The 13,941-nt window shown below is 48.3% G+C and overlaps 1 protein-coding gene across 2 annotated transcripts in view; it reads right to left on the reverse strand.

The window, feature by feature from the left end:
- Positions 1-13,941, reverse strand: part of EHMT1 (euchromatic histone lysine methyltransferase 1) — a 127,484-nt gene that overhangs the window by 112,156 nt on the left and 1,387 nt on the right. Inside the window, exon 1 of one of the 2 annotated variants that reach the window (XM_027650173.1) lies at positions 12,713-12,843. The exons of the other annotated variant lie outside the window; for it this stretch is intronic. The gene's annotated coding sequence lies outside the window, so the exon portion shown is untranslated. Of the gene's footprint in view, positions 1-12,712; positions 12,844-13,941 lie in introns of those variants that run through there. 2 annotated transcript variants of the gene reach the window in all.

The raw sequence follows: 13,941 nt of genomic DNA on the forward strand, positions 1-13,941 counted from the left end.
TTTCTGTAAGGGCACAGTAAATCCCTGCTTGCATGTCCAGCAGGTTGCCTTTGCAGCAGGAGACGTGGTCAGAGTTCCTCTCACTGGACAAATCCAATTTAGGTAAAATTCCAGAACTTTCACTGGGCTGGGTAGACACAATCAGTCTCTCAATGGGATCTCACTGCACCTTGCAGGGGTTATCAAAGTGGCTCTTGTGGTTGCAAGGAACATGGACATAGAAAATAATCCTCAAAGCAGACTGATTCAGGGACTTGCCTTTGTCCCTTCTGGCACCTTCAGCACGGAGACACAGCACCAAAGATGTGTGGGCAGTGCCCTCAGTGGAACTGTCACCCACTGGAGCTGGGGAGGGGGCAGACAGCAAACATCAGTGATCATAACCCACTGCCAAAACCAACCCATGGAAGTCTGTGGTTGCTGCAGCACAGTCCCCACCCTGGAGAGCTTTGGAAGAGCTCAGAAGATCTCATACTCACACACACATGGGTTTGTTTTGCCCTGCACTGGTCACAAGGATCTGATAACTCTGATTTGTCTCTCAAGATAAAGGAACATTGTTTAAGGAGATCCTTTTTCATGTAACAAAAACTGCCCCACTGCACCTGGTCTTTCTGTCACCTCCACCAGTGGCTTTAACCTTGGGTTAACTCTGCCAACAACTCCCAGAAGGCTCTGAGAGAAAAGTGAGCCCCTTGCAGGAGTCACATTTGCTACACAGACATTTACACCTTCCTGGCACAGGATTACAAACCACTCAGACAAATTAAGCAGCAGTATAGGATGGGAAGACCTGGGGGTGTCTGATTTGAAGTATGAAAGCAAGAAAAAATAGTTTGGGGGTTTTTTTCAAAGCTTAAGCAAATGCTTTAGTGAAGCTGATGAAGACAAAAATTCTCAGGGTGGCTTATGAAAATGAGCAGCTGGCTAACAAGGATAGGTAAGGTAAGGCTCAAAGCCTGGCTCAGAGCTGGCCTCACCTCCTTGGAACCACCTGCACAGGTTACAGACCAAGCAGTGAAGGGGATGAGCAGTATTTATCCACCCTCTGGATTAAAATTCAAAGGTGGAGAAGTCACATGAGCTGCTGAGGAATCCAGCACCGAGAGGCTCTGGGAACAGATGGCCAAGCCCTGCGTGCTCAGCCCTGCCGGAATGCACGGGGAGACTCCAGACCTCAGGAAAACTGAAGGCTTTTGCTGCAACTTGATCCTGACAGCACGTGACTGTGACTGTGACCTTCCAAACCAGCCCAGTATCAATGCTCAGATGTCTCCTCTGTGCCTGCTCACAGCTCTGGGACAATCATTACCCCCACCATGCCCTGAGCCTTCCTCTGCTTTGCCCAACAATGTCCTGTTCCCAGTGGGAAATGGTCCAGCCTCACCTCAGCTGGCATCTACAGTCCAGCTTTTCCATGCCAAAATAGCTTGTTCCCCATTTGATCCATCAAATCAAAAAACACAGAGAAATCTAAAAACTGAAATCACATGGAATGACAAACACTGAAATTGTATAATGTGAAAAAGTAAATTAACCCAAGGGCATGAAGACTGGTCCAGCCACAATTTTTGCATCTTTATAGCCAACTTTGATAAAGACACCTTTATACATGATAGTTTTGTTGAGACTATTCAAAGTTAGGCCAACAGAAATGCTCTCCAACCAAAGGGACTTTGGTCACCACACTTGTGTGACGAGCAGCAGCCTGAATGTGCTGATACCAACACAGCTGTGCCCGGTGTCCTCACACAGAGAGGTTCAGTCTGGAAATCATCATTACACAAAGACAATCTTAATTAATAGCCATTGCTTTCAACATGCAAAGCAACTGCCACGATCACCCTGTCAATGGTTACAGCCCCAAGGGCTCATGGATGAAAAGCTGATGGTAAAACATCCTCCATCTCCTGCTCCCTGGCTTCCCTGCTCTGCTGAGGAGGGTTGGGAAGAGCCCAGCTCTGCAGCAGCCCATCCAAAGGGGTCTTTATGCCATGGAAGCAGCTCATTTCACTCAGGAGGGCTTATTTTGCCAGCAGAACTGCACCCACACTCAACCCATACCAGACACCCACAAGGCACATTCCTAGATGGAGGCATGGCTCACACCCACCCACACATCCAGGCTGGGATGTGCAGCCCTGTTCCCAGCATCTGAGCTGCTGTGTCACTGGCAAACAGCTCTCCCTGGAATGCTGAATGCTCTGGAATATCAGTAATTATTACTGGGATGTGTTGATGTTTGCAAGAGCAAAACCCACCTGTCTGGCTGTGTTAGTAATTCCAGAGCAGAGCACTCAGCACCACAGCCGTGCTTCTGTTCCACCCTATTTGGGTCTGCTCATTCCCCCATCCAGTTGTGCTCCTACAAATAACCCCAAGGCACAGGCAGATCCCTCAGCACACTCCTGGGGGGCTGCCAGGGCAAGGAAAGCTCAGAGGACCTCATTTTTAATCTGATTTTTGGGCACTACATCCCTGGAGAAGCTGCTGTCTGTCACATCAGCAACTCAGAGGATCTAGCAGAAAAGATAGAGGTGTTAACTGCTCCTCCCAGCTGCTGCCCAGCCCAGAAGGCAGGGATGTGATACAGCCTCCTCCTGTGGGGAGAGACAGATGTGCTCAGAGCCACAGCACAGCTGGGGAGCTCAGGGCAGCAGACCCAGCCCCCAGACAGGGGCAGTGGCTGTGGGGAGATTAGCTCTGCAACTACACTTGGGAAAGCAGCCTCTGAATTCACGTGGAGATCAACAAAAATTCTGATTCAAGGATTCCTGGAGAAAGAAATGGACCAGATGATCCACTGTAGTCCCTTCCAACCTGATCAGTTCTGGGATTCTGTGATTACTCATATCCTTGGGAATTCACTTGCAGAGGTGGCCTGTGTGTATCAGTCCCCAGACAACAATGGAAACACAATCTGTTGAGACACACTAGCTGAAAATCCAAGGAACAGGTCTGACAGAGGCAGGAAACCCTTTCTTTCCTCCTGCCTTTCCTCCCTGGGTGACGAAACACAGGGATATTTCCAGCTAACACAACTCTTGGCCTACATTGGCAAAACCTTCACACAGCTCCAATAATGCAGTGAAAAAACAGCCCTGGTTGATTTTCCTTCCATGCAATTTAACTTCTGGTACTCAATATAATACACTCCTTCCCACTCTTGTGCCCAGAGCCAAACAAGTGGATCTGCTGAAGAGGGAGGGTTAAGTTGGATTTAAGATGTGCCTTGAGTTTCTGATTGCAGCCCACACTGGAGTGGATCCCACCCAGGCTGAGCAAGAGGCTGCAACCACATGGGTTTGTCATGCATGGAATAAAAGAAAGCATTGAGAATTCATGCCTAAACATTAAGATCTTTTTCTCATTCAAAAAAAAAAAAAATTAAAATAATAAAACAGCTGAATCAACCAAAAGAGCAGAGCTTTTCCCAGGGTTTCTGCAAGGTCAGATGCAGCCACAGCCAGGCTGTGGCCAGGAGGATCCTGCACTGGGACACAGCCCATGGCAGAGGATGCTGGTGGGGTGATGCAGCCCTTTTAATCCTCTCCCTGCTTTCCTCCACTCCCCTGCCCTGTGAAACCAGGCCTGAACCTCCAGCTGCAACTGCTGTGCTCTTGCAAAACCACGTGAAGAAAACAAAACAAAACAAAAAAGAAAGGACACTTAGGTGACACTTTCAATCTTGCTTTAGAAAAGTCCTTGACAGGTTGTCAAAGTGGATTTGTTTATTAAAAATGGGTTTTTCCTAGCAAGGAGCACAAAATGTCTGTACAGTGGATGCCATAATTGCACAGGTTTGTTAGTAATTGCCTCGGCTGGAACAGGATGCATTAGCCTAATTTAAGAGTGGAATAAGAATGTATGAAAGATCACAGATCCCATTTTCAAGGTGAAGTCTGATGCTGCTATCACAAGCCCAAAGGAGAGGTGCTGGACATTCAGAGTCACAACGGCTTTGATCACAAATAGTTCATATGTCACAAAGTGCTTCTAGAAGAAGTTTTTTATTCTCTTCATCAGGTCTACCATGATCTCAAAAAATGATGGCAGAAACCAGAGCACATAAAACAGTGAACATTATGTAACTTACCATCTCTTCCTCAGGGAGGATAATCTGTACACTTAAAAACTGACATTTGGCACTTCTTCAACACTTCCAGTTAAAGGCTTCTAATATCAAGTCAGGCCTTAGAACTTTGTAAAAATATTACCTCTCTTTTACAGAGGGTAAAAGCATCACAGGCAGCAAAACATCAACCAGCCTTGCCTGGACACTGCTTTAAGTTCTTTTGTTTAAGCTGCTGACTGCCCAACGGCCTCGGTACACTGCAGGGAGCCTGCTCTCCCTGCAGCTGATGGCAAACCCCTCCTTCATTTCTGTGGGGTTGGATCAGGTCCCAAAGCTCTTTTTAATATATATAATATAATAAATATAATATAATATATTATATTATATATTATAATACATATATATGTTTAATATAATACTCCACCCTGTGTAATCTTCTGTCTTATGGAGGGTCAACGCTGCAAACTCTTCTTGCACTTAAGTCTCATTATCTGTCTGCACTAATTCTGCACAGAGGGCATTTCCTCAGCCCTCTGCTCACACAGCCCCACGTCCACCAGATGTAAAACCAGGCAGCTCCTCAGCAAGAGGGAAAAAAAGAAAAGAAAACCCAGAGATTTACCTTTCTTCAACACTCCTGGTCACTTTTTCCAGGACTCTCATTTCGCACATGGCTCAACACCCACTCCAGAAACCCCGGGACACAAGCAGGTTATGTTCTGTGCTTGCAAAGCACCATCCACACTTACAGGGCAATAAAAATTAGTTTAATTAATAATACACATCAGCAAGAGAAATGTTAATGAGCACCCAGCGGGGGAGAAAAGGCCTGTTGTCTGATCTCCTTGTGTGGACTGCTTGCTTTGGCAGAGATCAGCAACTGCATCAGCATCACCATCCCGGGCAGGGAGGGCTCTGACTCATCAGGGACACACGCAGCAACCATTTACATCTCTCTTTTAAAGCAGACACTGTTGCAATCAGGAGTTACTCTTGGCAGCTCCACACCAACTTCCACTTGTGGACTTTTGGTCATTTATTTAAAGAAGAATTTCGAGTATCCCTGGGCATCCAGTGTATAAATACAGACAGACACGGGGCCTCCTCCATCAGCTCTTTGGCCACGTCTGCAAATTCTGCTTGAGCCACAGCAGCTTCGAGGTCACAAACCCAATGAGGGGGGCAGTATCAAAACTCCCTGCTCCTGGGAGATCCCTGGGAATATCCAATCCCTTTCCTCAGGGTTTGCTGAGCAGAGGCACGGGCGCTCACACCGCTGTGCTGAGGCTCAAGCAGACAATGGAAATCCTCCTTCCCAGTGTTTCTCCTGCTGCCTCCCCGTTGCAGGAGGTTTTGGCACCCCAGGAGTGCCAGCCCAGTGCTCCCAGCTCCAAGGCAGCCCGAAAAACTGGAGCTCATCCACAGGGCTGTGGGAGGTGGTTTCCCGCAGCCAATGGAGGAGCTGCCGTTCCTGTTCCTCCCTTTCATCGGGAGCATGGCTGGAAACAAAGGCCTGGTGGAGAAAGGCAAGTTGGCTGGTAAAACTTCCCAGCACTAGTCAGGCCTCAAACCTGGCAAATCATGCTCATTCCTCATCATCCCCCGCCCTCCTCCACAGCCGGGATCACACTGGGTCGGTGTTTCAACCCACACCTTGGGTGGGGACAGGGATGGGGAGGATCTGAGTGTCCTGTGGGATGGGGAGGATCTGTGTGTCCTGTGGGATGGGGAGGATCTGTGTATCCTATGGGATGGGGAGGATCTGAGTGTCCTTTGGGATGAGGAGGATCTGTGTGTCCTATGGGAAGGCGAGGATCTGTGTGTCCTGTGGGATGGGGAGGACCTGCATGTCCTGTGTCACTGCTGGCACAGACTCGAGCCACAGCTCCAGGCCATTCAGCATCTACACAACGTGCACCTTCTCGCTGCAAAAAGCACCAGCACCTGCAGCAGGAGGTAAAATTTGGGCCTGCTGTCACACAGGGGCAGGAGATAAATGATGTCTGTAAAGCAGCTGCCATGAGGGCAGTCTGGAGGTTTGAGGAGACATCAAAGCAATGAGGTTTTAATAAAAGCCATAAATGATTAAGACCAGTGTGCTGTTATCAAGCTCGAGCTGCGTGAGAAAAGGTGCTAAACTCCCCAGAACACAAGAATATAAACAGATCAGCAGCATGAAGGGGATGTTCTGTTGGGAAGGAGACTATAAAACTCACAAAGAAAACCCAGAAAAAGTGGGGTTTAGGCACAGAGTACACTGTGACAGAAACCTGGTCTGAATCTTAAAAAAAAAAAAAAAAAAAAAAAAAACCCCCCATGAGAAATACAACTTGCAGAGGCTGGAAAACAGCGTGGAAATAAAAGACAGAATATGATCCCCCCTCGCTGGCCTTTCCCAACGCTGCACACCCGAGGCTGCACTCGCTTCTCACCCCTTATATTCCCAAACTCAAGGCAGAGGAACCTTCAGCAAACATGCTCAGAGCAGTTTGTTTGCTCACTGGTGGCATCTCCCCGGTGCAGGGTTGATGTTGATTAAAAGACAGCAAGGCTCTTCACCTCACCTCTCCACACACACCAAAGCTACAGGATCTGCCACTACAGCAAGAGTAAATATTCCATCTCATCCCATCTTTAAAGGAACAGTCATTGTTTCTCCTCAAAGTGTGGCAAAAAACATTAAATATTCCAGAGTTCGCCTCCAGGCCCTAGAGGACACCTCATAAACAATCACCTTTGTGTAGCAAGAAGGTGTTAAAGCACCAATTCGAAACCATCTTAGTAAGAGTAAAAAGGACCCTTCCTAATGCAAGGAACAAAAGGATTTCTAATGTGTGGGATTCAAGGACCCTTAACATTTAAAACACAGAGCTGATAAAAGCTATTACAAACAACTTTGCAATTAAAAGCACCCAAGGTGTAGGTTACCAGTTCAGCACTGGCACTTTCTGCAGAGCCTCCTGGCTGTTGATTTAATCTATCAAATATTAATAATGCTCTTCAATTAATAAAATATTTAGACTCCTGCTTTACACCCTCATAATCGGGAGGTTTATGTGCAAACTGGCAGGCCAACAGGATCCTGTATGGAATCACACAAACCAGCTCACAGCCCATTGTTAATGCTTTCACCTTCCCAAACACAAATATTCTCTTCCTTGCACTGACAAACCCACACTTGACAGGGTGTAAATTTGCTGCCAACCCCCCTGGACATTAGAAATGCACCAAAAAAAGAAGTTGTTTTTTCAGATCCCATAAAACTCAAGTGACTTAAACACCCATTTGCTACTTAGTGCAGGTCCCAGTGACCTCTAGGCTGGAGGTGCTGCCCCTCCAGCCACCCCAAATCTTTGATTCACAGGGCAAATGGAGCCACTGGAGACTCCAGCACCTTCCATGAGTCCCTTCCACGTGCCTGAAGCAAAACTCACACACAGGGAATGAACTCGAGTCAAGGGCAGCCCAAAAACATGCCTTGGGTGACACCCAGGAACCAAGATCATCAAGAGAGGCCAAATTAAACTACGGGGGGGGGGGGGGGAACCACTAAAAAATATACAGCTGCTCCCACCTGGGCTGAGCTAATCCAGCATCAAACCTGGAGTCAGTCTGGAGGTTGGGCTTGGCTTTGGAATCAATTTGGGACATTTGCATTCACTAGACACCAAGGAACACCACGTTTCAATAACTCCCTCCCAATCCTGCAACAGGCATACTTTCAATTCCCAAATCAACAGCTGGATGAAGCATGTAATTTTGAAACCCATTAATCCTTTCTAAGTCTTCCACCATGTGCATGTTTAATTTCCCACTTCTTGAAACAATATTATGGTTTTTGAGTGAAGCAGAGCTTCTGAATGCTCTGGGTCAGCAATATGAAACATCCCCAATTCCCACTGAAGTTGGATGAAACATTGGGGTAATTTGCCTTCTGGCTTTGAGCCTGTGGGAGAAATTACCTATTAAAACTTCCTCTGAAACTGCAAGGACTAGAAATGTGTGACTGGAAAGGAAGAAGGCAGTTCAGACTCTCAAGAAGCCAGGAGCTCCTGCTTAAAAAATGAAAAGAAGGAGGGAAAAGATATATTTCACTGCACTCAGGGCTGTACTCAAACACACCAGCAGATCATGGCCAAGAGTCCCGGGGGGACCAGGGCTCCCTTTTGCAAGTCAACAGGTTCAAATCCTTCTGTGCACATCTGCACTTCAGCTCTAAAGTGAACTAAAAATCTGAAGGAGTACTCTGAGCGAGTTCTAACATAACCAAGGCCCAAGCACAGACTGTTGCAGTTTGGACACCTGGGCTGTAATTCCCTGTCCACGGAGGTGCCCGTGCCCTTATTCCACACTTCCTTCAGCTCCAGGGATGGCTCAGGCCATCCAATTCACCCTGGCTGCCCTCCTTTCTCAGCAGGAATAAGCACCACATTCCTGTCCTTTTTAGCCAGGAGAGCAGCAGGAGCAGGCACGTTTTGCTGCAGCATCCCAAGGCTCCTGGATTGGATCTCACCCTTTGCCCCACACTGCAGGAAACAAGGCTGTTGTGTCGCCTTTGAGCACCACTGACCTCCACTCCCCTCAGCCCCCCCGCTCTCTGCTGGGGCTGTGAAGGCTGTACAAGCCCAGAAGCCCCTCCTGGGGCAGGTACTGGCCCAGCTGACCCAGGGGCACACAATCACCATCATTATTTTCATCCCCGTTCGCACAGTTTTACATTTCCCTGTAACAAACGGGCTCAGTCACTCACCTGGCTCTACTCTGAGTTTATCCATGGCAGCCTGGTTATTTTGCTCCGTGTTTACTTCCTCCCCAGCTGCACCACCTGCACGTTTCCTGCCTGTCCGTGTGCTGGCTCTGCAGGATGATGATCCGTGGGCAAACACAAGAGGACCTGAATTTTCTGCTCTACCACTCACCCGCCTCCCTGTCCTGAACTGACACGGCCTCCGAGAGCTCTCCCTCGAGAAGGAGACGCTGCAAAGGATGCATTTAATATTCAACAACCCACCTCCACCCCAAAGCCAGCCCCTGCTGCACACACACGGCTCAGCCCCACACCAGGTGGGCTCACCTGGCTCAGGATGTGCCCGCAGGGTGTGTCAGGTTTGAACAGTGGAGCTGAATTATCCTCAATGCAAACTCGGGCACAAGGAGCTGGGATGGAAGCAGAGACAGCCAGACAATGGTGGGGATCAGGCTGGGCAAGAAGGAAACGGGAATCCTCTTGGAAGAACACTTCCTGCTTCTAAAGAGGATATGCTGGATGTCCTTGATACTTTGCCTATGCTGGAAAGTTTAAATGAAAAGCAGGAAAGCTTTTCTTTTTTAGAGGCAGCGATGCCACACCGAGCACTTTTACAACACAGTTCAGTCTGGGTTTCTGCACTTCCCAGAGCCTGGCAGCCAAACCAAGACAGTAAATGCTCCCATTCCCTGCTGGATTTACTTTAGCACTTCAACCAGTCACCAGCCATCGCTGATGGGATGTTCTTGCCCACACACTGAGGCAGGACAGGACCCATCCCTGATCCACACACAGCTGGGTGAGCCTCTCAGTGGTGACCTTTGGCTTCCAGGACAGTCAGGAAGAGGGAAATCTTCAGCAAAATGTGTCTTGAAGCACCCAAACAGAGCCCTTGAACCTCTCACAGTCATGCACAAAATATAACCCCCTCTCACCTCCTCCTTTTCTGGGACACAAAGCACAGGTACCAGCACTTTGCCAGGGAAAAGCAAGAGGAATACAACCTCCTGCCACTCACTTCTGGGGCAGAGAGGGGAAGAGACAGATGACAAAGTGCCTGGCAAGATGATAAAGGGCAAGGCCATGGACTGGCATTTCAGATCAGTCCCTCATCATTCCAATATCACGAGCATTCAGAAGTGTGACACCCCAGGGTGCTGGTACCTCGCCCTCTCTCAGGGATACTCGTGCCTCCAGCCCCTGGTCCAGCTGCTCCAGGGTGAGGGATCCAGCTCCACCTCCCAGCACAGCTCCAGTGGGTTCCCTCCACGGAAGAGCTGTTTCCTTTGCTTCTTGTTGTTGGGGTTTTTGCTGGTAATTGCATCTCTACCAGGGTCTGTGCTGACACAGTGCTGGTGGAGGGGAGAGCAACTGCTTTGCATTCATGGGCAGAGAACTAAGTCGGCAAAACTTCACAAACGTGGACCAAGGCCCTGCTTTGGGAAGCAAAAAATAAGCTACCTTGGTCTAAAATCACCTCTAAACTTATAAAGCTATATCCACAGCAAGGGCTTTTATTACTATTTCAGCAAAGAAAAATGAAAAAATCATCATCTTCAGCCAGCATAATTATATTGGAAGAGGGGTTTTTTTAAGTATAAAACAGGCCTTTGATTTTGCCTTGACTGACAAAACGTTCTTCAGATGTTCTCTTTAGTCACATTGGCTCAGTCACATCAGCTTAACACAACTGAAGGGCACTTCTAAGGCTTCCTTAAAGCTTCACAACATTCTGTTATTATTTAAAGTTTCTCTACATGGAAGAACAGGATGAGTTCCCGAAGGGCCTTTACTAGCCCAAAGCATGCGAGAATCCATGAGAAAAAGTAAAATTTAGCAGCCATTTGACACAAGGTAAAACTTTGTCCGGGCCAGGGCAGTGGTGTAGTAGAACCATGTTAACAAAGTAACCCCCATGGGGAAAGATATAAAGTCTCCTTATGAGATGTTAAGTAGCAGAGAGGGGAAAAAAAAAAACCTTCTTTCTTTGTACAAAGTCAGAGTTAAAATGTATTAATCTGTTACCCCAGGAGAACTTTAACACAAGTGAAACACGGGTGTGTTGTCTGTGTCCAGTGTGAGATGGACCCACCTCGCTGTGCTCCCAATCCCAAGGGAAGGAGCTGTTCTGCAGGACACAGCCCGAGACAGGATCTGAATTAAAAAGCCACAGGAAAGCAAAGCCCTCTCCTCACCCACAAGAGTGACCGAGGGGGGGGACAGGCTGCTGAAAGCAGTGCTGGGTTGTGAGATACCTGCCAAGCACAAGGTGGGAATTGCAGCAGTGCCCTCTGTGCTGCTGCTCCAAGGCACTGCCCAGCAGCTCCTGGCTTCTCCTGTGATCCCTCCTGCACTCACCAGCCTGTGACAGCAGCCTCCCTCCAGGCAGGGACAGGGAAATGCTTGGATGTGGCTGAATGTTGCCCCTTAATAGAGTGGGGAGTTCACTGAGCGGGGAAAGAGCTCCAGTTGAGCCCCCAGCACCGGCTGGTGGAGGGATGAGAGCTGGGATCAAAGCCAGGGTAAAGAACTGCTCAGCCTCAGAGTCCTCACCCCAGCCTGGGGGGCTGCTGGGAGCCCAGTCCATCCCAGATCCAGCCTCACCCAGGGTGCTGAGCAGCTGGGAAACGTGTCCTGTCTGTGGCTCACACACCGGCTCACACACCGGCAAAGATCAAAGCTGCACCTCCAGGAAAAAAGATGCTACAGATCTGAACAGAGAGGAGGGGGAAAGCCATGAAAAATGCAGCGTGGCTTCTGAAGAGAACCACTTCATTCAAAGCCACACATGTAACTCTTCCTGCACCAGCCTCTCTGGGGTTACCTCGAGCCCCGGGAAAAACAGCGTGGCTTGAACCCTCCTTTTTCAAACTCACACCAAACAAGCATTTTGGGAAGCACACAAACACAAGGGCAGCTGATTTTCTTGACCAAACTGATGCAAACTGGAGGAGCAGCACCAAATCCATTGAACATGCATGATCATAAAACCGGCTGAGTGAGGCTCAGCTCCTTAAAACTCAATTCCTTGAAGTTTAAACTTTAGCACAGCAGGTCTAAAAGAGGCAAAAGTCCCAAACTGGACTGGATATAAGACCCCTGCTAAAGAAAACCAACAGCAAAACCAGACTTTTTGGCAGCATCATGGTTACTGCACCTCAGGACTGCAGCACAACCCTTCCCCAAACACCGAGATCACCTGGGGCAGGTAACCAGAAGAGAATAACCACTGAAGTTCACAGCTCGGGACTTAGGAAGAACTTGGTGCTCAGAGAGATTCTCCCTCACTCATCAACACCAAGATCTGGCAAGAAGCTGTTCTAGACTGGGAGTTTTTGTCTGGAGTTCAGTGACTGCCAACAGGGTTGTCTGCAGGTGGGGTGGGCACTCCCTGCAGACACACAGGCAGCACTTTTCCAGCCTGCCCACTCCCTCCCAGCTCTTCGCTGGGAGCAAGTATCTCCTCCCAAAAACACACCTCTGCACCTCCCCTGGCCAAGTGAAATAACTCCCTCTTGCACATGGCAGGACACCATGGATGTGGGATGTTGGTCCTTGCTCTCCCACACCAGCACAGGGGAAGCAAAGAGCTTCTCCTCCACTCCTCACATTCCAGGCTGTTTGATACCAACTTCCTCCCCTCTGGCCTCACAGGGGTAGAAGCAAAGGCAGATTTGGCCTCAGATATATGAGTTCATGGGGGAGGGGAGGAATTAAACTCCAAATGAGTCACTGTTCCCTCCCCATAATCCACAGCAACATCTGTGGATATTATGCCTGATTCTAAGAGCAGTGGTTCTTAATGCTCTGCATGCAGGGCAGAGCCAGCCAGGACTCCTGGGAGATGCTTCCCAAAATAAAAGGTGTGTGTCAGGAGTGATAAGACTGACCTGTGCATGAGGAGTTGATGAGTTATGAGCCAGCTCCTGCCCCAGCTACAGCCATGAAAGCAAACCTGGACCATGGAGTCAGAGAAGCACCCGAGGGCTGATTCCTCTACCACAAAATCAACACCTGATCCCCTTCAAAAGTGCAAAGGAAAGGCAGCAGGATCAGGACAATTCTGACAGAACAGAAAGCACAAGGGAAGCCTTGGATGAATCTCCCACCAAGGATGAGGGAAATGCTGTCTGAGAAATAAATTCAAGCTGCCTGCAGCACTTGCAGAGAACTGCTGGTGCCACAAACTTCACCTCAGAGAGAGCAGATATTCCCTGCCACAGCACAACCCTCTGAACACAGTACTGCAGAGAGAGAGCTGGGAAAGGCAGCAGCCAACCTGTCACCTCGAGCAGGTGGAGCTGACACACCTTGTCACTGCACCTGGCCACGGTCACAGCCTTTGTACACAAGTGCACACCTGTACTATGGTCTGTGTGTGCACACCTGTACTATGGTCTCTGTATGATGTACACCTGTATTATAGCCTGTGTATGATGCACACCTTTGTTATAGTCTGTGTACAACTGCACATCTATATGACAGTACATCTATACTACAGCTGTGTATGATGTACATCTGTATTATAGTCTGTGTGATGCACACCTGTATCACAGTCTGTGCATGAAGCACACCTGAATTATAGCCTTGTATGATGTACATGTGTATTATAGTATATCATGCACACCTGTATGTGTGTGATACACACCTGTATTATAATCTGTACGTGAGTGCAGACCAGTATTCATCTATATATGAGTGCACACCTATATTATAGTCTGTGTATGAGGCACACCTGTATTATAATCTATAATGCACACCTGTATCACAGTCTGTGTATGAAGTTCACCTGTATCATAGTCTATGTATGATGCACACCTCTATCACAGTCTGTGTGTGATGTACACCTGAACCATGGTCTCTGTATGATGCACACCTATATTTCAGTCTGTGTATGATGCACACCTGTATTATATCTGTATATGATGCACACCTGTATCACAGTCTGTGCATGAAGCACACCTGAATTATTGCCTTTGCATGATGTACACCTGTATTATAGTATATGATGCACACCTCTATAATGGTCCATGTATGATGCACACCTGTATTACAGTCTGTGTATGAAGCACACCTGTATCACAGGCTGTGTACAATGCACACCTGTATCACAGGCTGT

The sequence above is a fragment of the Corapipo altera genome, unplaced genomic scaffold, assembly GCF_003945725.1.
Source record: "Corapipo altera isolate COAL_440 unplaced genomic scaffold, ASM394572v1 268, whole genome shotgun sequence".
NCBI lineage: Eukaryota > Metazoa > Chordata > Aves > Passeriformes > Pipridae > Corapipo > Corapipo altera.